This window comes from Perognathus longimembris, chromosome 21 (genome assembly GCF_023159225.1).
Source record: "Perognathus longimembris pacificus isolate PPM17 chromosome 21, ASM2315922v1, whole genome shotgun sequence".
In the NCBI taxonomy this organism is placed as follows: domain Eukaryota; kingdom Metazoa; phylum Chordata; class Mammalia; order Rodentia; family Heteromyidae; genus Perognathus; species Perognathus longimembris.
In genome coordinates, this window is record NC_063181.1 from 14660742 (window position 1) to 14685670 (window position 24929).

At 42.8% G+C, this 24929-nt stretch overlaps 1 protein-coding gene and 1 long non-coding RNA gene across 3 annotated transcripts in view; both read right to left on the reverse strand.

Annotated features, from left to right (window-relative positions):
• Nucleotides 1-24929, reverse strand: part of Sh3rf1 (SH3 domain containing ring finger 1) — a 136511-nt gene that overhangs the window by 80731 nt on the left and 30851 nt on the right. The gene's annotated exons all lie outside the window — the stretch shown is intronic.
• On the reverse strand, nucleotides 535-14361 carry LOC125339541. Its single transcript, XR_007208556.1, has 3 exons — nucleotides 12610-14361; nucleotides 11025-11030; nucleotides 535-547 (listed from the first exon to the last, which is right to left on the reverse strand). It is a non-coding gene; the product is annotated as an uncharacterized LOC125339541 (long non-coding RNA).

Here is a 24929-nt window from a genome sequence, read left to right on the forward strand (position 1 = left end):
AAGAAGCCAGGGACGGTGCTCAGGCCCTGAGTCCAAGCCCCAGGACTGGCCAAAAAAAAAAAAAAAAGAACATTGATAAACACAAATTAGTAGAGGAATGGGATCAATGAAGGAAAACATAGACAACCTCCATGGGATTGGCAGTGGCTTGAGTCCCCAACAGAACAGAAGTTGCCCTTAAACAGACTGCAAATGTCATGACTTGCATGTAAATGTTACAATTCGTAAATATTCAGTATTCCTGTCATATGACATACATACGCTGTGCATACGTCTATGAGCAGTTCAACTCACTGGGTTCTTCTCATCATTTTAATTGGTAGTAATAGGATTTGAACCCAGAAACCAGAGCCTTATCACTGTGAGGCAAGTATTCTACCACTAAGCTACATCCCCTGGCCCACTGTAACCACTTTAAAGTTCCCTTTTATATGGATGGAAGAAAGCCCCTTTGCTACTCACTAGTTCCTTCCTTTTTTTTTTTTTTCCTTTTTCTTTCTTCGGTTGGTTGTGGGGCTTGAACCCAGAGCCTGGGCACTGTCCTGAGCTCTTTTGCTCCAGGCTAGTGCACTTGGAGCCACAGCGCCACTTCTGGTATTCAGGTGGTTAATTGGAGTTGAGTCTCACAGACTTCCTTGCCTGGGCTAGCTCTGTGATCCTCAGCTCTCAGCCTCCTGAGTAGCTAGGATTACAGGTGTGAGCCACGGGCACCCAGCTTCATTAGTTCTTTTCTAACAGCAGATTAGTTCAGCTCCCAGAGTCATCTGGTGCGGAAGCTACCTCCTGTCCCAGAGTCATCTGTCGTCCTAACTGAAATGGGCATACTGACAAGTGTCTGGAGCTCAGTTGGCCAGAACAGCTACACGGCGCCTGTCGACAATACTTGCCCTTTCAAAACTAAAGTGACAGCGGTGAGGGGGGGGGGGGGGGAATCAGTATGCCCTGGAGCCAGTCAGACACAGTATTAATTCAATAAATAACCTTACAGCACTCCAGACACTAAGAAATCACGATGGCACACAGTAATATGGTATGGTCACCATTTCTGAGGACTGGCAACCAGAAACCTCTTCTCTGAAAATGTTCAAAATAGGATCAATTTTTTTTTTAGGAACAAATATTTTAAATGAACAATTTTTGAAAGGATGAAATTTCATCAAGAGCAACAGCATCGATGTAGGTTTTTACTCCACCCTCACTTATTACTTTAGCAATTAGGAAACAGGGCATCCGTGTGTCAGGCCTGTAATCTTAGCTACTCAGGAGGCTGAGCTCTAAGGCTCATTGTTCAAAGGCAAGCCCAGGCAGGACATTCCTTTGCTGGAATTAACTAGCAAAAAGCTAAGGACAGTGCCCAGGCTGAGTTCAGACCCCAGTACCAGCACTAAAAACAAAAACAAATGAACAAACAAACAAAAAAGCCAGGTGCTGGTGGCTCCCACCCACAATACTGGCTACTCAGGATGCTGAGATTTGAGGATCAATTTCCTGGGCAGGAAAAATCCAATAAACTACCAAAAAAACTGGAAGTAGAGCTGCGGCTCAAGTACTTGAGTACTAGCCTTGAGAAAAAGCAGCTCAGGAACAGTGAGTGTCCAGGCCCTGAGTTCAAGCCCCAGGACAAGGGCACATGCGTGTATGCATGCACACACACACACACACACACACACACACACACACCCCAATGCGGACATATTCTACAGTTAATTTGTTGATGCAAAACCCAGGAGACAGCTTATCTCCCCTGGGAGTATTTTGAAGAAGAGATTAAAAAAAGAGCTGGGGGACAGAAAGAGTTGGGAAAAAAAATTTTAATGCTAAACTAAAAACACATAGGCACACATGGGAATTATTTTACTTTCAACAAGTTCTGAAGAAGTAGTCAGAAAAGCAAGGAGAGTTAAAGGAATAATTTAACACTGATGCTTCAGGAATGTAGAAAGCAACCCTGGCATTTAAACCTCATTCTGCTAAATCTGTTCTTCTAAACTCTTAAGAGGCATTTTCATGACAATGACTTCCCTATTCCTCTCTCCAGGCAGCTTCAGTCTCATTCACAGTGATAATTTTGTATTCATAATACCATAATCATTTCTATGGCAACTTCCTGTGATGTCACAGAGAAAACACTCCTGCCTTCTCCCGCAGCAGCTCCAATTTCCCGGCGGAAATCATATGTTGATTTTACTCCTTCCAAAGAGAATCAAAGATTTATTACTTCAAAGGCTGAGGGTGAGGTCTTAAACTCAAAACCCTCAAAACCCTCATCCCTGAGGACAGTCCAGACGCTTGGGGGCGCAATGCACTGGTACAAAGTGAGGGCACCCGAGTGGGTCAACTGGGGCTCATACCCAGGCGGGAACACACGGGTCTTGAACACTGTATCTCATGTCCTCAGACTTGACTTCCCCACCTCCCAAATAAAAGACATGTCTTGGGAAGTGGTGAGAATTAAATGAGATGGTTGTCTGTGCTTAACACCACACTTGGCCAACATCCTTCTAGAAAACCCCATGCATTTCCTCCAGACTTTACAGTGGCCTCTGCCCTCAAGAGTGAGAGCCGGGCACTGGAGGCTCCCACCTGTAGTCCTAGCTACTGTGATTCAAAGCCAGCCCAGGCAGGAAAGTCCAGGAAACTCCAATAAACCACTCAGAAAAAGCCAAAAGTGGCGCTGTGGCTCAAGTGGTAGAGCACTAGCCTTGAGCAAAAGCAGCTCAGGAACACTGCCCAGGCCTAAGTTCAAGCCCCAGGACCAAGGGGGGAAAAAAAAAGGTAAGAGTTAGAATGGAAACCATCTTTGCCCTCATACAGCAAGAATTTACTTACTACCGACTTTGGGCACAAAGGACCCCAACTGCTGGGAAGATAAGGAATCACACGAATGGCCCTAACAAAAGCTGTTTCTTCCCCTGGTGTTTCAGTTTAAGGACTGCCTGCCTACTTTTCAGGAGATGAGCCTCGATTCTCAGCCGCCTCTCTTTCGCTGTGCCCACACATCCAAGGAAATAGACTATCTGCTTGACAGCTTCAAGTGTCTATGTGGATAAGAAAGAAGCATGAATTTGGACAGGCAATTACTATTTTACTGACATAGGGGATGAAGTCTTTTCTACAGGATAATATATATATATAACATATATGATATGTCATCATATATGCATCACATATGGATACATAGGACATATCATATAGCATACATAGGTTACTTTTTTTTAAAAAAACTGAAGCTGGGCTGGGAATATGGCCTAGTGGCAAGAGTGCTTGCCTCGTATACATGAAGCCCTGGGTTCTATTCCTCAGCACCACCTATATAGAAAAGGCCAGAAGTGGCGCTGTGGCTCGAGCGGTAGAGTGCTAGCCTTGAGCAAAAAGAAGCCAGGGACAGTGCTCAGGCCCTGAGTTCAAGCCCCAGGACTGGCAAAAAAAAAAAAAAAGTAATAGATACTCTTCTAAATTCTATTTAGGTGAAATAGTTCTTGAAAATAAGGACATATAAAATATTTGTTGCATAAACGGATAATTTCCTTACCCCTTCCCCACCTCCCCCTTAGTTCTATTCAAGAGATTTCTGATGGGCTCTTAACATATTTTCTCAGTGGTGCTAGAGATCTAACTCCATGAGATTACGTACTTAGGAGCTCACATGACAAAGAACACAGATATAAATTTATAGTCTAGTTGCACTAACAAACTGTGTGACTTTAAGCAGTTACTTTTTTGAAAAATGGGAATGAAAAAATTTTACTTCCTAGAACTGGACTGCTATGAAGAAAGTGTTTGGCACAATCTTGGCACATGGAAAACTTCCAGAAAATACTAGTCATCTCTCTCACTTCCTCATTTTAACTTATTTTACCCTCATTTAAATTGTAAGGAAAAAGTAACTCAAGGGATAAATAAAACTTCCTGGTAGACTATCAAGTGTGATGGCAGAAACCAAAACAAACAAATTCCACAAGGAATATGATTTCTAAAAAGAATCAGTTTCTAAAGACTGTAACTCCATATTCTCCTAGCCAAGCCTCAAAGGACTCAAAGGTTTTCAGTTCTGTAGTTTCTTTACATTTTGAGGTATTTATCTTTTCCTTTGGGGGGGAGCTGCTGGTTCTAAGGCTTGAACTCAGCTTCTCTTTTTTGCTCAAAGCTAGAGTTCTACCACTTGAACCATAGCTCCACATAAAAGTTTTTGCTGTTTAATTGGAGATTTTTTTTTTTTTCAAATTGAATTTGTGTGCCCGGGCTGGCTTCAAACTGCTTTCCTTAAGATATCAGCTTCCTGAGTAGCTAAGATTATAGGCATGAGCCATCAGTGCCTGGATAAATCTTGTTTTAATCAAACTAGTTAAACTCAACTTCCAGCACATAATTTCACTGTTACTGTATTTTCTGTCCAAAGTTGTATAGCTCTCAAAATCAAAAGAGCATATTTTATGACAAATAGCTCCTTCCACAATCCTCAAATTTTTCAAAGCAAACCAAATTTAATGCTCTATAAACACTAAAATCAATTAGAATATGAAGCATTCACATTTAATTTTGTTTCTGGTTTTTTTCGGGAGGGGGTGGTCAGTCATGGGGCTTGAACCCAGGACCTGGGCACTGTTTCTGAGCTCTTTTTACTCGAGATTAGCACTCTACCACTTTGAGCCACAGCACCACTTCCAGTTTTTCTGGTGGTTAATTGGAGATAAGAGTCTCATCGACTTTCCTGCCCCATCTGACTTTGAACACTGATCCTCAGATCACAGCCTCCTAGGATTATAGATGTGAGCAACAGGTGCCTGGCAATTTCTAAAATTAGGAAGTTGAGCTGGATACCAGTGGCTCACATCTAAAAGCCTAGCCACTCAGGAGGCTGAGCTATTAGGATCACAGTTCAAAGACAGCCTGGGAAGGAAAAATCCACTCACTAGATTCTTCCATTTAATTACCACAAAACCAGAAATGGAACTGTGGCAAAAGTGGTAGAGCACCAACCTCAAACAAAGAAGCTAAGGAAAAGTATTTATGCCTTGAGTCCAAGTCACAATATTGGCACCAAAAATAATAATAATAATAAGTTGATTGGCTGAGCCTAAAGGATTATATAATAGACTTAATTAGCACTTGGTTCTCCATGTCAACCAGCCTGTAGTCCACTAAAGAAAGGGAGATGTTCAAATGGTCTTACTGCTCACGTAACACTCTAACAACACTCTAACAAGCGACTCCAGGGAAATTGCTTTATTAAATGTACTATTTACTTTCAAGCAAACCCAGTGTTTTAAAATTGTGACATTTGTTTTGAAACTAGATTCAAATTTAGTACATAGTATTTCTTTGGCAAGCTCTACAACATAGCTAAGGCCAGCAGGCCTAATGTTCTCACACTGGCTTTCTGAAGGCTAAGGCGTCAGAGGACCCTGAAATCAGGTCAAAATTAACACCACATGTTCATCTCCAGAGGAACTGAAATGACATGTCAGATTTCTATCAAGAAAACTAATTTATATTTTTGTAATCCCACTGATAAGGTAGTAATAAGCAAGAGCAAATTCCCAGGTGTTATCTCTTCTCTATTAATAACTGGGCTTGTAAAAAAAAAAAAAAAAAGGAAGATCAAATCTTCTAAAACTGCAGGCGAATTTCCAAGCATGTCAAACACACAGCCCTGTGCTAAGGAGTTTGTCCTTCTTGGGTTATTTTTATGTCATTTGATCTCATCAAAGTGTTGACAAATCTCCATCAGACAAAACTTCCCTGGTATTTTTTCACTTAGTAATATTGCCAGAAAATCTGAGAGAAACACAACCACATTAAGTGAACCCATACATTGCTCTCATTTGATGCTGAATGAATCAATGAAAAGCAAAGGAATTCCAAGAGTATGTAAAGAATTTCTTAACAAGAAACAGACACACACAAGAGTCACGCCTTGGCTTGAGAAACAAGCAAACTCCATCTAAAGGAGAAACTGACCACCCTTGCCTAAATGGCCTCTGAAAAATACCTGTGGCTAGCTAGGGACATAGACATAGGCATTATCTGTACTTAGAACCTGGGGCCTTTTTAAGATTGGCTATTTATTTCACTGAGAGCATTATGAGAATAACACATTCATAAATTTCTTATGTTTTATTTTTATTTTAGTTATAGTCCAGATGGACCTTGAACTCATGATCCTCATACCTCAGGTTCCCAAGTTCTGGGATTATAAGCATGCAGCACCAAGCCTGGACCCTATCTCGTATCTTTAACCCCTTTTTTTTTTTTTTTTTTTTTGGCCAGTCCTGGGGCTTGAACTCAGCGCCTGAGCACTGTCCCTGGCTTCTTTTTGCTCAAGGCTAGCATTCTACCACTTGAGCCACAGCGCCACTTCTGGCTTTTTCTATATATGTGGTGCTGAGGAATCAAACCCAGGGCTTCATGTATACAAAACGAGTACTTTACCACTAGGCCTTATTCCCAGCCCCAACCCATATTTTTAAATAGAATAAAGACTGATAAAATTGGAGAACTTAACAAATGCAGCAATATTAGTGAGATTGCCTAAAGAAAAGTTTTGTCTTAGCCAGAAGGAATGGCTCACATCTGTAATCCTAGCTATTTGGGAGGCTGAGAGTGGGAGAATCTCAATTCCAGGACTGCCTGGGCACAGAGACAAAGTCCTTGTGATCCCCTCTCAACAAAGAGCAGGGACACAGTGATATGAGCCTGTCATCCATGGGAAGCCAAACAGGCAGTCAGGAAGACTATAATCAGCAAAACTCAGAGCTAGAGGTATGGCTCGCTGAAGAACACCTCCTTAGGAAGTCAAAGGGCCTAAATTCAAACCCTATGGTTTTTATGATGAGAAAAGTCTTTTTCATCATAAAAAAACAACTTCAAGGAATGTAGTAGTACCCAAGAGCATTTTCTGAATACAGAACCTTTCAAGAGAACACTAAAGAAATAGCACAAAAGCTATGAAATCTTCATTACAAGCAGGGTAGCACAAGCCTGTAATCCCAAGTCTTTGAGAGACAGGCAGGAGGACTGCGGTCCTAGGCCAACTTGAAAAAAGGTACAGAACTTAACTGAAAAAATTTAAAAAAGCAAAAGGACTGGAGAAAGAGCTCAAATAGTTGAGCACCAAACTAACCAATGCCAACGCCCTGAGTTTAATTCCTAGTCCCTTAAAGGGGAGAGTAGGAGAGAGAGAAAAAGAAAGAGCTAGTAGGTGGGAGATATTTACCACTATAAGTAGATGGCAGAAAATGACTTGCAAACTTGCAAATAAGTCTTCTGCAAGGTACATACATATAGCTCAGGTATATCTGAAACTCACTGGCAATAGTTTAGGGACTAGTTCCCCAGTAAGGAACCTGCTAACAGTGCTCAAAGCCAGGAGCTGGTGGTTCACACCTGTAATCCTAACTACTCAGGAGGCTGGGATCTGAGGACTGTGGTTCAAACTCAGCCTGGGCAGGAAAGTCAGTGAGACTACAATTACCACCAGAAAACCAGAAGCGGTGTTGTGGTTCAGAGTGGTGGAGTACCAGCCTTAGGCAAAAAAGAGCTCAGAGACAGTGCCCAGGCCCTAGCCTCAAAATCAACAACAGCAACAACAAAAGACTGTTCAAAGAAATTACTTTAAATTAATACTAGCCAACACTTGAGGGAAGTCACTACTGCCACAAAAATAAACAACCCAGACAATCCCTGTCTGCTGCTCACAGAATATCTGGGATTACTGTAAGAAAATGAGACTGGGGCTGGAGATATGGCCTAGTGGCAAGAGTGCTTGCCTCGTATACATGAGGCCCTGGGTTCGATTCCTCAGCACCACATATACAGAAAATGGCCAGAAGTGGCGCTGTGGCTCAAGTGGCAGAGTGCTAGCCTTGAGCGGGAAGAAGCCAGGGACAGTGCTCAGGCCCTGAGTTCATGGCCTAGGACTGGCCAAAAAAAAAAAAAAAGAAAAAGAAAATGAGACTGAGTATTGTTTCAATTAACCCATGGGAAATGAAGAGCCAGGGAAGTGAGAGGCATCAGGGGACCCGATTCACTTTCAGAAAGCACCGCATCTATGCTACTCCAGCCCCTACATTGTAAACCAAGTCACAACAATACACTAAGAGCTTTTAGGATTCGATGCTGGCCTCCTAACCACCACCACCCCAGGAAGAAAGAGAAAGCTTAGACTGTTGACCTCTCTGGAGCACTCTCATTGAAAGTTCCCTTTCTCTTCTCCTCACTCTTGTCTATGAGGTCAAAAGCCACCTGGACAGGACTGGAGCCAGCTTGTTTATCCAGGTGTCCCATTCCAGGGGGCTCACGCGGAAGCAGCCCCCTCCTGCAGGGCTGCACTCAGCACTGGCTGATGACACGGTGGGGGTGCTCCAGGGAGTCAGGCCTGCGGCCCCCAAGAGAGGCACTGGGGCCTGGGGAAAGCAAACAAAACCCCATGAAGTACACTTCCTGCCCTGGCCAGGCTGTGTATGGGTAAGACACTATATAAGAAGGAAAACAAAACATACTACTGGGAAAGAGCTTTATTTAGACTCCAGAAGTGCTTATTTAAAGTCTCTGGTTTTCCTCCCCACCCACCCCCCCAAAGGCAAGCACATTCCTTCATCAACCCTTCTTCATCCCTGCCCCCATGGCCTGACCCCCAAGTCACTCAAGTTTCTGTCCAGAGTTTAAATGACCTCTGCCCTTCCACCCACTTCGTCTTCTGGAGGAATTTCATTCATCCTTTTGTTTCCCACTGAAACCCATTGTGCTCTCGTTTTCCCTCTTATTTTAACTCATATTCCAAAAAAAAAAAAAAAAAAACCACAAAGAAAACAGCATTGAGGATGGAATGAAGCCTTAATACTATAAAGTTATGCTTCTGGGGCTGGAAATATGGCCTAGTGGCAAGAGCTCTTGCCTCATATACCTGAAGCCCTGGGTTGATTCCCCAGCACCACATATATAGAAAACAGCCAGAAGTGGCGCTGTGGCTCAAGTGGCAGAGTGCTAGCCTTGAGCAAAGAGAAGCCAGAGACAGTGCTCAGGCCCTGAGTACAAGGCCCAGGACTGGCAAAAAAAAAATAAAATAAAATAAAATAAAAATAAAGTTATGCTTCTTTATAGTCATGAAGACACAAGAGTTTCTGGAAAATACTGAAGAGAGTGTGTACCAACATCATGTATTTCCTTCCTAGTGATTGAGTAAAGAATTATTTTCATTCCTAATCATTAAATTAATAACATATAACCTCAATGAGCAGCAGATGACAGCCCTCTTACTCAAGTTAACCTTGGCCCAGCACTCCAAGGGCAAAAGAGGCAAGGCAGCAGACATGTTACAATGAAGGGTTTCAAGCTCTCATTACCCTCTCTCTCCCTCTCCATTTCCCTCCCTCTCTCTCTTCCTTTCTCTCTTCTTCATTCAGCTCAAACTCCAGGAAAGCTATACAACGTTCCATTTGTGTCCTATTTAATTCAAGGAGGAAGACCTAGAACTGGCCTCTAACCATGCAAAGAACACACACACATCCATATGAAAACCGACATGATAACTTTTCTTAAGACGTTATCACTAGTAACTTGGACATTTGTGACTCATGTCTGTAAACCTACCTATTCCAGAGGCTGATGGTGGTTCAAAGTCAGTCTGTGGAGAAAAGTTTGCTGGTTAAAAAGAATCTCACAGACTCTCCAGCTAGAGTTGGCTTTGAGCTGTGATCCTCAGATCTCAGTCTCCTGTGTAGCTAGGATTATAGATGTGAGCCATACCCTGTCTGGGACTTACATTCTTGAGATTTTGTTATTCACTTTTTAATACTGTAGTTATAACAAGACGGGGATGTAGCTCAGTGGTAGTGAGATCCTGGGTTTGATCCTCAGAGCCACTCGCAGAAAGGAAAGGAAGAAAGGGAGGGAGGGAGGAAGAGAGGGAGAGAGGGAGGGAGAGAGGGAGGGAGGGAAGGAGGGAGGGAGGGAGGGAAGGAGAAGAAAGAGAGAAGGAAGAAGAAAGGACTATTTACCACTTTGTACAGTAGACTCCACTGGTTTCCAATAAAAGAAACTTTCTGACATGACCAGACAATTCTTGGCTAACCACCCTGAGCCAGGCAGGCTAAGCAAGACCAACAAGGACCCAACCTGAGAAGAAATGCATCATGGGAAGAACAGACTGGAAGGAAATCTAGAAGCCAGCAACTGAGACCTGGTCTAGTAGAGCTGTCACAATCAAGAATGTTCAGTTTTGTTTTGTTTTTCGTTTCCACACAGGGGACAGCACACTTGATACTTGTCTTTCCATGTCTGCTTCTTTCACACAACGTGAGGTCCTCCAGTCCCATCCATTTCCTTGTGATCCACAGGGTTCCACTCTTCTTGATGGCTGACAAACGTGTCAGGCAATTTCCCATGAGACTCTTTCTGTTATTAAGAAGCGTTCATTGTTTGACACACTTTCCAAAATGCATGTTTTTCCCATATAATTGAAATCAAAACACTGAAACAAAATACTGCCTTGCAATGTGATATTACACTATCACTAGGTATACAACTTTTTCTCTTTATTTGCTGGACAGCTTTGCATTCCCCTCACCCCCCAACAAGTCTCATTGGAGTTATCTAAGACCTACGTGAGAATTCACAGATGGCAGGAGACTCATCTAGAGAGCAGGACAAATCACGAAAGCCAAATCCTTCAAACACACTCTGGATTGGAAATAAACATTAAATTGGATGACTGAGGAGAAAAAAAAAAAACCTCTCACTAAGTGAAAGAAACAGGAAATCAAGGTAAATAACTGCTGATAAAATCAAGGAAGGTCAACTGGCAAAAAGGCCTAGGAGCCCAGGCACTTGTGATTTTTTTCTTTTTTGTAATCCTACACAGGAGGCTGAGATCCCAAGGATCATGGTTCAAAGCCAGCCCAGGCAGAAAGTCTGAAAGACTCTTATCTTCAATTATCCAACCCCCCCCCCCAAAAAAAAGCTGGAAGTAGAGGTGTGGCTCATGTGGTAATGTGCCAGCCTTGAGCCAAAGTCCAAGGAAGAACCCAAGGCTCTGAGTTCAAACCCTAGAACCAGCACGTAAATAAATGAAGGTTGGATTGAAACTCAGGAGTAACAAAACAGCCAAGAACTGGAGACAGAAAAGCACAGCCCAGCCTAGGAGAATGAAAAACACTGGCTGCAACACTAGGTTTTGGGACAAAGTTAGAGATTCCTGTTCAAGACTGCTTGCTAAACCATGAGTTCCCGAGATCCGCCTTTCTGTAGTGGATGGAGGTAATGGCGCTTCAACACGGTAAGTGAAATTCATATCGCGAACTGTGTGTCCTACCAAGGCTAGATGTACATTCTACCAAAAACAAATAAATAAATTTTAAATGAATGAAAACGTGTTCTAGTATCATTGATTAAAATAGCTGAGTCTTCTTTTAGATGCCCTGTGAACCTTTCCATCATCTTCGAAATCATTACCACAGCAAGAATTCCCTTCTATGTTGAACTTCCACCAAGAAGCCCACAAACGTCAACAGTGCCATCCCCAGGAGAAGCAGGCAGTAGTTAGAGCTTGGGCCTACAGCCATTTTTATCTTAAATGTATGTGTATATATGCATGCGATTTTTATACAGGTGTGTGAGTGTGTGTGTGCGCCCATGCACATGCAATATTTTTACCCCCAAAGGAGAAATAAAGCCTTTACCCATTTTCCTGAAACTGTGCAGAACTGGTGACAGGATTCAGGTATTCTGGCTACAGAGAGGGAGGATGCAAGACCATCGCCATGCACGATGCAATGAAACCCAGGTCATTTACTGCTCTGCAGGAATGGAGGCTGGGGTGGTGGCACGTGCCCGTAATCCACCTGTAATCCCAACTACTGCAGAGGGCAGAATGTTAGCAAGATTTCCATCTCAACCAACAAGCCAGGCATCGGGTTCACATCTATAATTCCAGGTAAAAATGTGAGACCCATCCCCTTTCCAAAATATAAATAAATAACTAAAGCAAAAAAAAAGGGGCTGGGGTGTGACTCAAGTGGTAAGAGCACAGGCCTAGCAAATGGAAGACCCTAAGTACAGACTCCAGCAGGGCCAGAGAAAGGGGGGAGGAAGAAGGGATATTAACTGTCTGTTTATAAATTGTTTCAAGCTAATACTAAAATGCATTTGTAGCTGGGTATTGGTGGCTCACATCTATAATTCTAGCTACTCAGGAGGCTGAGATCTGAGGATTATGGTTTGAAGCCAACCTGGGCAGGAAAGTCCATGAGACCCTTATTTCCAGCAAACTACTCAGAAAAAAGCCAGAAGTGGAGCTGTGGCTCAAGAAGTAGAGCACAAGCCTTGAGCTAAAAAAAGCTTAGGGACATTGCTCAGGCCCTGAGTTCAAGCCCCATGAATGGCAAAGAAAAAAAATGCATTTGTAAGTATGCAAAGAATAGTGTTTACTAGATATGTGAAACGATAAATCAGTAGAAGGAATAATCTAAGGATTAAAAAAAATAAGTGAACATAATCTATAAGTTCTTCCTCTAGGTAATTAGAAGTTAACTATTCTTCCAAACTGCCTTCACCATAGTAAAATGCAGGATTTATTTAAAAGTCAGACTCTTGGTTGACCCCACCCTCTACAACTTCATTCCTCCATTCAAGGTACACAGACTCCCTCTGTAAACTCCTTAATAACCCTTCCTCATATAACAGAAGCCACAGAGAGCTCAGTTACCTGATTTCTCAATTCATGAAAATTAGGTCAAAGAGCTGATAGAGCCAGAGGTGACAAATGACAAACCCTACAAGGACCACATTGAAACCCTGCAGTCACCAATGTAACCACCAGGAAAGGGTGGCCTTATGCCCTGCCATCTTTGTTTAATCAATAGAGAGAGGAACAATGTCTGTAAAGGAAAGGGTGAATAAACACTACAAAAAAAAATTCTTCAATGTGTTCTGGCATTTGATGTAATAAACTCTAGCTAGCTAAGTCATCACCGATGAAACTCTTTGCTTCCTAAGTTGTGACAAATAAAGAAGTCATTCATTTCTTTGTAAGTTTTTCCTCCTACAAGAAACCATTTCAAAGCCACCACAGACTGGTTGCTGAAAACCTGATGTGCTCTCTTCTGAAATCTCTAACCAAATATTTGAGGCCGGTGGATAAGGGGCAGCTTGTGTTTGTCTGTCTTTGTCTACTGTTTTCTATTTCCTTTCGGCTCATTTGTAGGCACAGGGCCAGGCTGCTGCTCTGGTTTCTCAAAGAACTGAGACTTCCAGGACCGTGTGTTCACGTGTTCTTGCTGTGGAAACGAAGGCGTTATAAATGCTTACAAAACTCAAAAGGAAGGTGATCCAGTCATTCAGCCCTCATCAGATTCAAGTATTGACTTGTCTCCTTGTGTGAAATAATTCTCACTTTTCTTTTTAACCTTCAGATTTTTAGTTTGTCTTGGATGTCTGAAAAAATGATACGTGGAGAGATGGTATTATAATCAACTTGCATTTGATCGATTCAAATTAGTACGTGGTAATCTAAACTAGGGAAAAGACAGAAAAGAATTAAGGAGAAAAACAAAAAGGGGAACTATGGGTTTCTGCTTCAAAGCAATGACTTCAAAAATCAAAGTGAATCATCTGTCTACCAACGCGTCTCATTTTTCATTGCCTATCTGTAACTAAGAAAAAAAGCAGTGAGTAATGGCAGGAAATAGTTTTACTAGAAGATGTGCAAGATCTTGATGGCTTTAATAACAAAATTGAAACTGACATGTTTTTCTTTCTTTACTATGAACTTCTTCTAACTATAACTGGAAGAAATACGTCAAGTTGTCCACAGCTAGCTGATTTTTCACATAAACCCTGATGAAGAATAAATTTCATTTTAAAGACATGTCATTTCACAAGTTCTATGATTAAATATTTATGCTAGCTTTCCTCGGTCATAAATGAATGGACCAAATGAACTTCTGTTTGATCCTGTCTTCCATAGAATACATTTTCCCTTCCCCGGTACTTTCAGAATGCGTGTTTTGGCAAGGCTGGGTTGAGGATGGGGAAGAATGGACTCAGGGAGGCTGGCATGGTGCCAAGGAGCAGTGACTGTCTGACCTCTGCAGATTTCAGCCATCTGAAGTCCTGCAGGCCTTTCTCAGCATGGGTACCAGGCCCCCCAGCTTTGAGGGGTGTGCTTTTCACCACATTGCCTATCCTGTCAAACTAACAACCCACAAAAGTCCACAGTTCAACATCAGGCAACACAAAGCTTTAATACATTCATGATCTGTTGCTACCCATTGGGTACAAAAGAATCTGCAACTGCATGAAATGAAAATCTGGAACAAAAATCTACACACTCCATATAATGAAAGTGGTTTGTATGAATATTCTTCAAGAATAAAATCATGCCAAGTGCCAGTGGCCCATGCCCATAATCCTAGCTACCCAGAAGACTGAGATCTGAAGATCATAGTTTATTTATTTATTTATTTATTTTGGCCAGTCCTGGGGCTTGGACTCAGGGCCTGAGCACTGTCCCTGGCTTCTTCCCGCTTAAGGCTAGCACTCTGCCACTTGAGCCACAGCGCCGCTTCTGGCCATTTTCTGTATATGTGGTGCTAGGGAATCGAACCCAAGGCCTCATGTGTATGAGGCAGGCACTCTTGCCACTAGGCCATATCCCCAGCCCCTGAAGATCATAGTTTAAAGCCAACCTAAGGAGAAAAGTTCAAGAGACTCTTATTTCCAATGAACCAGCAAAAAAAAAAAAAAAACCAGCCAGAAGTGGATGTGTGGCTCAAGGGGTAGAGTGTCCGCCCTGAGTGGAAAAACTAAGGGATAGCACCGAGGCCCTAAATTCAAGCCCCAGGACCAGCACAGGAAAAGAACAAAGTCACTGAAAAGGTCTTGATTATTGTTCAAGGTCGTGAGACTGAACGTTAGACACAGGTTTGATTAGCCTCTGCGGCAGAGTGAGCAGACAAACATCTCTGGCTTAGTGAGCAGTGCATGCGGTTTGGAAGTTACATGTGGAAATAGTCGAAACAAGTTCAATATGGAAAGGAAAGATCTCAAGTAGTGAAGGACACAGGAGGGGCCCACATTGCCCAGGCTGCAGGGTGCAATGTGCTGACTCAGCACTCCCTGCCGGCCAGTGGGCAGGCAGCGCTCGCTGCGAACACAGTCAAGTACGATTATTGTCTTTGTCATGTTTCTTCCATGTGGAAGATTCCAAACACTCTTGGCTTCTGCCCGTGTTTATAAACAGAACTCTAACAAGCACATAAAAACAGCTCCTTCCAACAAATTGTGACAGACACTGGGCCAGCTGAGTCCTCCAACCTACTGACAGGGATTTGAGAGTACTTTGATTCTGAGCTAGTTTCCAGAGAAAGAAAACTTAACAATGGCCCAACTTTCTCGCTTTTGATCCTCATCAAAGAAAAACAACTTCTAACTTAATGGATAACATAATCAGTTATACTGACAACTGTGTTTAGAGACCAGTTAGGGAATGTTCACATTAGAAAGAAAGGTTCCATGGCACATACCTATGTTCTTCAAGATGGCATTTCAACCCTAGCTACTCAGGAGGGTGAGATCTGAGGATCATGGTTCAAAACCAGCTTGGACTAGAAAGTCAATAGGACTCTTCTTCCCTCCAATTAACCACCAAAAAGTGGCAAGGGGAACTGTGGCTCAAGTGGTAGAGCACTAGCCTTGAGCAAACAAGCTTAGGGATAGTGCCCAGGCTCCGAGTTCAAGCCCCAGGACCAGAACACACACACACACACACACACACACACACACACACACACACACACACATACACAGAGCATTTCAAGTAAACACCATACTCCTTGTAGCATAGCTAAAGCTGAAGACAATCATCTTCAATGTTTTATAATAAAACACCCTAACTGTTAAGTCCTAGATGACCTGGGCCCTCATCGTTTGAAGGTTTTTTGGGGGGAGGGAGGTCACTCTTCCATTGAGCCATACAACTCTATCCCTGTATAAGAATGGTTAGTGAGATAGCGTCTCATTTCTTGCCCAGGCCTGTATCTGGACTGTAATCCTCCTATTTTATGCTTCTTGCCATGGCTGAGATGATAGGCATGCATCATCGTGCCAAGCTTTTTCTGTGGGAATAAGCTACCCTCCAATCCCCATCCTCTTGATCTTAAGCTCCTAAGTAATGGGAATGACAAGCCACTCCATTCCACTATTTGGTTAAGAAGTAGGTCTCACTAACTTGCTACCTGGGTTGATCTGGTACCAAGTCCTCCCCCATCTCAGACTCCCATGTGGCGGGAATGACAGGCATGAGCCACAGCCCCCAGACTTCATCGTTTATGCTCTAAAATTTGCCACACATACATACACACACAAAAAAAAAAATTGTGCCAACCTGTGGCTTGAATTAAGGGTCTGGGCATTGTCCCGGAGCTTGTCCTACAGCTCCACTTTGTCCCAAATTGCCCCACAGCTCCTGGCTTTTTTTTTTTTTTTTTTTTTTTTTTTGGTGGCTAATTAGAGATAAAAGTCTCACAGCCTTTCCTGCCCAGGCTGGCTCGAAACTGTAGTCCTCAGATCTCAGTCTCCAGAGTAGGTAGGATTACAGGCAATCTATTCTTTGTGTAATATTACAATTCTGCAATGTCAGAGGCTTTTTCTTAAAGGAATTCACACACACATAGTGAGCACCTAGACTATTCCTTCCTTACATAAGTAGGTAAACAGACTGAATAAAAACAGACCATGGGACCCTTCCAAAGAAAAGCCTTCCCTGCTTACACATCAAAACAACAAAACAACTCCACTACTAGCTTTTTCTTGTAACATCAAACAGAGAAACTTGCTATGTGCTGACAGGCAGGCTCAGATCTCTTTCCATTCCCAGCTAGCTGCTGCACATTAATAATCAGCAATGTGATTATTCTATGCTCTAATATTATAAATCATCAATGGTTCATGGGTATATTCTGACAACTTCCCAGTCAAAACTTAACCTAACAGTATTTAACCTCAAACTGTTAGACAAATACCCTAACAAAATAGTAACAAAGTCTGTCTTAATACCAGTGGAATAGAAACCTGAGCACACACTGCAGCCCATTTATTGCCTCCCTTGTTAATCTTTCACCTGATAAAATGCATTTTACAACTAAAAATGAGAAAGAACTTAATGTTTACAACTCTTCGTTTTGTGCCACTTTAGCATTCATGGGGCATGTTTATTCTTTCCGGCTCCAAGCCGCACTTCCGGTGCATGGGGTCAGCTGAGGACGCCCAGTCCCAAAATGAAGAGTTCTGAGGTGCCAGGCGTGGTGCAGGTGGCCTCGCTGTCCCCATGGAGTCCAAAGGAGGTGCGGTGCAGCAACCCCACATGACTTTCTCAGCAGGAGGTCCTCACAAAACTCAAGCACCCACAATTTTACCTTCAGCTTCCCTCTACCTTCCAGAGTCTCCAAAGGAGGCCATCTCGCAGGAAGACAAAAGGCTACCATGTCTATGGAGACCACGGACATCCATCGAGGGTAGGGGACCACGTTCTGTGCACAGAAATATTGGAGGACAAAATGGACACTGAGCCATGGAAACTGCACGTGCCACCCTTCCGGGTAGGACAGACACAGATAACAGGAGACACAACGTACAGGAACTGGCAGCTATGCTGGCCCAAGAAGACTGGGTAGAAATTGATGATGCCAACATAGTACAATCTAGAAAGAGGAGGGAGGGGTAGAAAACCCATCATGAGGTGAGTAGGGGTGAGTTATATCTGCTCACTCCGTCACCTAATGTCCCTTGCACACTCCCCACTCACAAGCACCGTTGTGGATGGAGGTGTGAGCTGTAGACAGGATCTGAAGTCACTGCCCTCAGGCAGCTTGCTTTGTGGTCCAGGAGACGGACAGATGGATGAACACATGGATACAAGAGGAAAGCTAAGCAGTGTTGGGCCTGGTGAGTAGAAAGGGGGCTCCATAAGGGGAGCCAAGGCCACAATGTGTGTGAGGGAAAGCCTGCAAGTGGCCAAAAGAAAGGTGAGGATGTGTTCTAGGAACAGCTAGGCAGCTGGTGTCGTTTCCAATGAAGGGCACCATTACCATTCCGTGTATGACGATGTGCTTGTTTTGTTTTGTCTTGCTATGTAGCCCACCTCCTGCCTCAACTTCCCAAGTTGCTGGGATTGAAGGCCTGTACTACTAGGCCCAGATCACTAATGTTTTTGCCTGTTCTATTTGTACCATGGTTGTGCTATTTATATCATGGTTGTAATAATAATCATCTTTGTAATAATCACTATGGGGGAAATATCTCCCACTGAAAAAGACCCTATGTGGTCATGTGATAAATAGCTAGTAAGATTCTGCTCTGAGTTTAATGGGAAAGCCACAAGAGCTGCATATAGTCTATTTCTGGAGGAGAAACACAGTGTGACCAGCTTCAGGCTTAATGGGGTTGAGAACTGGCCAAAGTCACAGGTAGAAAAGGTGGCGGGAGTGGAGCAATCATGACAAAAATGCACAGGTCAGGGCTGGAGAGAAGTGACTGGAAGTCATGAGCCCTATGAGGTGACCACTAAGCCTTGAGGCTATCACAAGGTCACCACCGCCGAAGGGGCTGCGCAGAGAAAATGCTGGAAAGGAGAGTGGGGACAGGAGAAGGCAGGGGACAGTTTCAAGCACCAAGCTGAGTCACAGAAGGTCAAGGGCACAGATGGAACTGAGGAAACGACAAGGAAAAGGCGGATGGATTTCAGGGCTAAGAGGAATCTACAATTGCTTGCAGACAGAAAAGTCCCTCCAAGGGGCAAAGGACATGAGTCTGCCTGAGGAAATACAGATCAGTGGTTCATATGGGAAAAACAAAAGTGGTGGTATATTGAGACAGAGTAGCAACGTTGAGAGAAAGAAGTGTGTGTGTGTGTGTGTGTGTGTGTGTGTGTGTGTGTGTGTGTGTGTCCAAGAGTGAGAGAATTAGTTATTAATTTGGGAAGCTTTAAGAGAAGAATGGGAGGAGGGACCAAAATGGCTGGATGGCACAACCACTAAGGAACAAGAAAACCAAAGAGAAGAGACACAGGACCACTGGAAAGTAGACACAGGTCCTCTGTGGCAAACACACACAAGAGGCCCCTCAGTAGCTGCCATGTTGCATTCAGTCTCCTCTGAACAAAACCCAGGAGACAGGGATAAAACTATACATAGCACATTTCCGATCATCACTCTCAGGAGCAACAACACTGACTAACACCATTATTCGAGGCAACGTCGTGCCACCAGAATAAGCAAGTGTGTGACTCACCATTTGTCTCTTTTGTTTAGTGCTGAACATGAATGAACAGAGGTAGGTGGTTAAAAACCTTTCATAAGTGAATGAAGCAAAACTTCCCAGTCAGTGCAAATCATACTATCTCTATAGAGGAGTTTATTTTCTTTGGGAAATTAAACCCTCACATGGTTTATCTTTTACAAGCACTTGACATTTTGCAAGTCAGTTTCAAATGCCTAAACCAAAAGAATTCTGCTTCTTCTCTTCTTCACCATAGCTGTATCTGTACATCAAGTATTTTTTCCACCATAACCCCATCATTCCACAGCAGTGAAAAGCAAAATATATAGGCTAGATAAGAATGCTATAAGGAAGGAAATTTTATGCGGCTTGATTAAAAAAAAAAAAGAAAAACAAGAATAGAACAGAATACACCAGTTAAGTAATTAATGAGCTAATAAATCATACCCGGGCTAACCATTTCACTGCCTCCCAGTTCTGGAAAAGGGAGGAAGAGGAAAAGCACACACCAGCAGTAAATGCCTTTAGGTTAGAACTGTGCTAAATAATTGGCTACCATGTAGCATCAATTTAATAAGGCACTGCTGTAGATAATGAAAATCTATCATTGTAAATCTATTTTATGCATGCTGCCAAAACTATTGTGGAAGCTAACGTCTTCTAATAACTGTGACTGAGTTAGGAACTTATTGAGTTGAACTAGCATTAGGCATCCCCTCATTCCAGATCTAGACTGTTCTATCTCAGTTAACCTGCCTGATTTTAAAAGTACATTTAAAAAAGAATTTCACTGACAATAGCATAAGAAGGTATGCCAGTAATCACAGCACCAGTCAATAACCCTGGCATTCATGAGGCTGAGTTAGGCAGGGCTATAGGGCAAGCTTCGGGCCAGCCTAAGCTCCATAAGTCCCAGTGTCAAAAACAAATCAAGTGGGGCACTGAGAGCTTCTCCTGTAATCCTAGCTACTCAGGAGGATGAGATCTGAGAATCATGGTTCCAAGTCATCCTGGGCAGGAAAGTCCTTGAGATTATCTCCAATTAATTACCAAAAAAGGGGGGGGTGGGAGGAGGAGGAGGAGGAGGAGAAAGAAAGAAAGAAAGAAAGAAAGAAAGAAAGAAAGAAAGAAAGAAAGAAAGAAAGAAAGAAAGAAAGAAAGAAAGAAAGAAAGAAAGAGAAAGAAAAGCCAGACATAGAATTGTAGCTCAAGTGGCTCAAGTGCCTTGAGCAAAAAAGCTCAGGGGCAGTGCCCAGGCCCTGATTTCAAACCTCAGTACTGGCTCACACACATACACTAAAAATTACCTTTTCAATTAATTACAAAATGATAATAGGGAGGTTGGACTATGGCTTAGCGGTGCCTAGCATGTAAAAAGCCCTAGTTCAACCACCTCCATAGTGGGAGAGGGGAATGTGAGGATAAGGAAAAATAAAATCCATTAGACACACATCACAATTCATTAGACATCAATCAATAATTTCCTCCTCCCACCAAAAAAAGAAAAAAAACACTAAAAAATCAGAAACAACAAATGAAAACGAAAGAAGTATTCCTTATTTCACATATTTGAAAAATGTTACTCTTGAATAAACTGTACTTGTCATCAAATATTTCATCTTTTGCTGACAGGTATATGGCAAAATGATTCATGGAGACCATCCAGAAGCTATGAAAATATGTGGGTTTTGTAACAGGTGTCAGGTGTTGGGTGGATTTATACCTTATAGCTTGTAATGGAACCCACAGCAACATGCTTCTTTTCAAACCTGAATTGGTATTTTATATTCTGAAATAGTATTTGCCAGGGATAGCTGAGAACCCAGGGCATCCCATAATATCCATACGTTCTTTACTTTATTACCAGATTGAGTCATCATTCTCTCCGTGTGCCTTCCCCACAGAACCATGCCCAGCAAAGCAAACACAGTTCTGGGAACAGAGAAGCCAAGGGCTATTGAGCTGGCTACGGAGACGTTCCATCACTGGATACAGGAGCCAAATCTACTAGATCCCAAAACACTTCAATTTAAGAAACTTAAAACTCATATCATGAGAAGGATGCTAAATCCCAAAAGCCTGGTCTGAATTTGACTAAGAGCTTTTATTTCCTATGAAAGCAAACATAATGCGCTAATGTTGTCTGAAGACCACAGAAATGTGTTGTCATAGAATGTTATAGGTCAGAAACCTGAAATAGGTCCTTCTGGTTAAAATCTGGGTGTTAGCAAGGCCTGTTGTCCTTGTTGAGGGTTGGTGGTTGGTTCTATGGGAGAACCTGTTTGTGTGCCATTTCAAGCTTCTGGATGTTGCCTGCATTCCTTGGCTTGTGGTCCCTTCTTCCATCTCCAAAAGAAGGTGGCATTCTTGTCCCAAAGTGTCATGACCTTGCATTCCAACTCCTGTGTCTTCTTCTAAAACTCCCTGTGATCGCATTGCTCATCTCATCTCAAGGCCAGCCAATTAGCTTTTGTATTTTGTAATCGATCATGGGGCCTACGAGCTGATCCTGAGCTCTTTTTGCTAGTACTCTACCAGTTTTCTGGTAGTTAACTGGAGATAGTCTCATGGACTTTCCTGCCCACACTGGCTTTGAACCTCAGTCCTTGAGTAGCTAGGATTACAGGCTTGAGGCACTAGCACCTGGTTTGTTTAGCACCTTTAATCCCATCTGCAATCCTTCCTTAACTGATAATGACAACAAACGTTTATTGAAGGCTTGTCATAGGTACTTTTTTTTAAGTTTGTTTTTGTTTTGTGTGTGTATACATGTGTGTGCGCACATGCTAAATTTGAACTCAAAACCTCATGCCCTTACTTAGCTTTTTCTCTCAAGGAGGGTACTCTACCACTCGTGGTTACTTTTATAAGTTTTTTTTTAATCTCTTAACTCAATGATAAACAAGAAAGAATTCTTGTAAGTCATGAAAATGATATCTAATTAATTCAGATTATGTTGGTTGTCTGACTTCAGAACAAAAAATCAGAGTCGTATTTCCCCCACAACAGTAATTCATTGAGGGATATTCTTCATAGCCTCCAGATAATGAGCAACTGACCCAGCCATGCACACCCCCCCACCCTATTATCCACACCACCATTACTCTTTCAACCTTGTCAGCTCTACTCCTACAAGCTGACATTTCATTAAGAGACATAATTGAAAATCTAGCTCTCAGGTGCATCTGCAGGTCTTCCTCCTTCACCTATGATTTCTCTATTCTCCCAGGCCCCAGAGCAACTATAAAACCTTTTCTGTCTGCCCTATGAGTTAGAGCTGCCTCCCCATCCTATGTTCTGAAATAGCTCCACAGTTCCCTAAACGGAAGGCACCTCTCTTCCCTCCTAGCTTACCCTTCCACCACCACGGCCCCCCCGCCAAGGATGTCTCCAGAAATACCCCCGAGAAAGCAGTTCCTTCACCAAATTATGCTCTGCTAGGAATAACTGTGCTCCCCAGGGGAAGACTTGGCATCGGCAACCTCTGGTGGCCCAAAGGTGACAATTAGTCAGGGACTTAGTTAATAAGGAAGAGTGAGCTCCATGCATTTAGCAGGTGGAAACCAAGGATGCTGCTAAGTATACAAATGAACAGGAAATACCACCCCTTCCCCCAAAATGTATATATATATACACACACATATAGTATATGAGATATATATAGCATACAACATATGCTATATATCATTTTATGTAGATATAAAAATTCGATATATATCTCAATTGGGGCCTTGTCCAGGTATCAGTGTTTCATGCCTGAAATCCTAGGTACTCAGGAAGGTGAGCTCTGAGGATTGAAAGTCAAAGCCAACCCACTACTGGGGCTTGAACACCAGGCCTCACACCCCCACTTAGCTTTTTTGCTCAAGGCTGGGTTTCCACTACTTGAGCTAAACCTCTATTTCTGGCTTTTTAGTGGCTAACTGGAGATAAGAGTTTCATGGACTTGACTGCCCAAACAGGTTTCAAACCTTGCTCCTCAGATCTCAGCCTCAGAAGTAGCTAGGATTATGAGCATGGGTCACTGGCACCCAGCTGCATTGATATTTTTATAACAAGATTCTATTTTTAATTCTAGTGGGCAAAACAAGAATGAACAGATATTGTAACTATAAATAATAAACAGTACTCAAGCATTATGATAATCTGGTTTATAGCCAGTGATATCCTTCAGACTAACTTTGTCATCAAACTTGGTTTTAATTATTAAGTTTTCAAGGATGTCACTGATTCTGTGGTGTGGCAAAAATCCATAAAAAAAATAATAGCTAGCTCAACATATTCCTACATATTGTTTTTTCCCACAGTCTTAGGGCTTGAACTCAAGGCCTGGGCATTGTCTCTGAGCCACTGTTTGCTCAAGGCTAGTGCCCAACCATGAGAGCCTAAGTGCCACTTCTGGCTTTTTCTGGGTCCCTTATTGGAGATAAAGTCTCAAGGACTTTCCTGCTCAGGCTGGCTTTGAATGGTGATCTTCAGGTCTCAGCCTCCTGAGCAGCTGGTGCTGGGCTACATATTGCTACTTTAAGCAAGCTATTCTCTAAGCGCAATGTGTTAAATTCCATTCAACTTTATTTATTTGAGGGAGCTGGGGTTTGAACTCAAGAGCAGGATGCTAGGCAGGCACTCTACCACTGGGCCACAACTGAAGTGTAAATAACTTTCAATAATGACACAGCAATTCCAAAAGGCAGATCCTATATAAATATGAGACAAGCGAAGCAGAAAGGTTAAGTAAATTGTCTAGAGTCACACAAATAATCTCTAACACGGTGCCATTTCAACCCAAGCAACCTAAATCAAGACTCTATATTCTTTGGTACCAGGATATAACTCAGCGATAGGCACTTGTACACAAGCATGTCTCTAGGTTTGATCCCTAGCAGTAAAGAAAATAAAATCCCTGGGGCTGGGGATATGGCCTAGTGGCAAGAGTGCTTGCCTCGTATACATGAGGCCCGGGGTTCAATTCCCCAGCACCACATATACGGAAAATGGCCAGAAGTGGCGCTGTGGCTCAAGTGGCAGAGTGCTAGCCTTGAGCAAAAAGAGGCCAGGGACAGTGCTCAGGCCCTGAGTCCAAGCCCCAGGACTGGCCAAAAAAAAAAAAGGTTCAGTTGGGGCTGGGAATATGGCCTAGTGGCAAGAGTGCTTGCCTCATATACATAAGGCCCTGGGTTCAATTCCCCAGCACCACATATACAGAAAATGGCCAGAAGTGGCGCTGTGGCTCAAGTGGCAGAGTGCTAACCTTGAGCAAAAAGAAGCCAGGGACAGCGTTCAGGCCCTGAGTCCAAGCCCAGGACTGGCAAAAAATAAAATAAAAAAATAAAATAAAATCCCTGCTCATATCTCTCATGCTATACTACTTTTCACATAATAATGTCGTAGTAACATTACAAACCCAAGATGGAGGTACGGCTCCAGAAGTAGAACATCTCCCTACCAAGAGCAAAGGCCTGAGTTCAAACCCCAGTGCTACCACACCTACACACACCCAAAGCACAAATCCATATGTCAATGCACAGGGTTGGGAGACGTTGCTCAGGTGGTAGGGAACCTGCCAATGAGTGAAAGTATCAGATACCAAGTTCAAGTCCAGATACCAAGTTCAAGTCCTAGTCTCAGGCAAAATAAAAAAAGAAGGAAAGAAATAA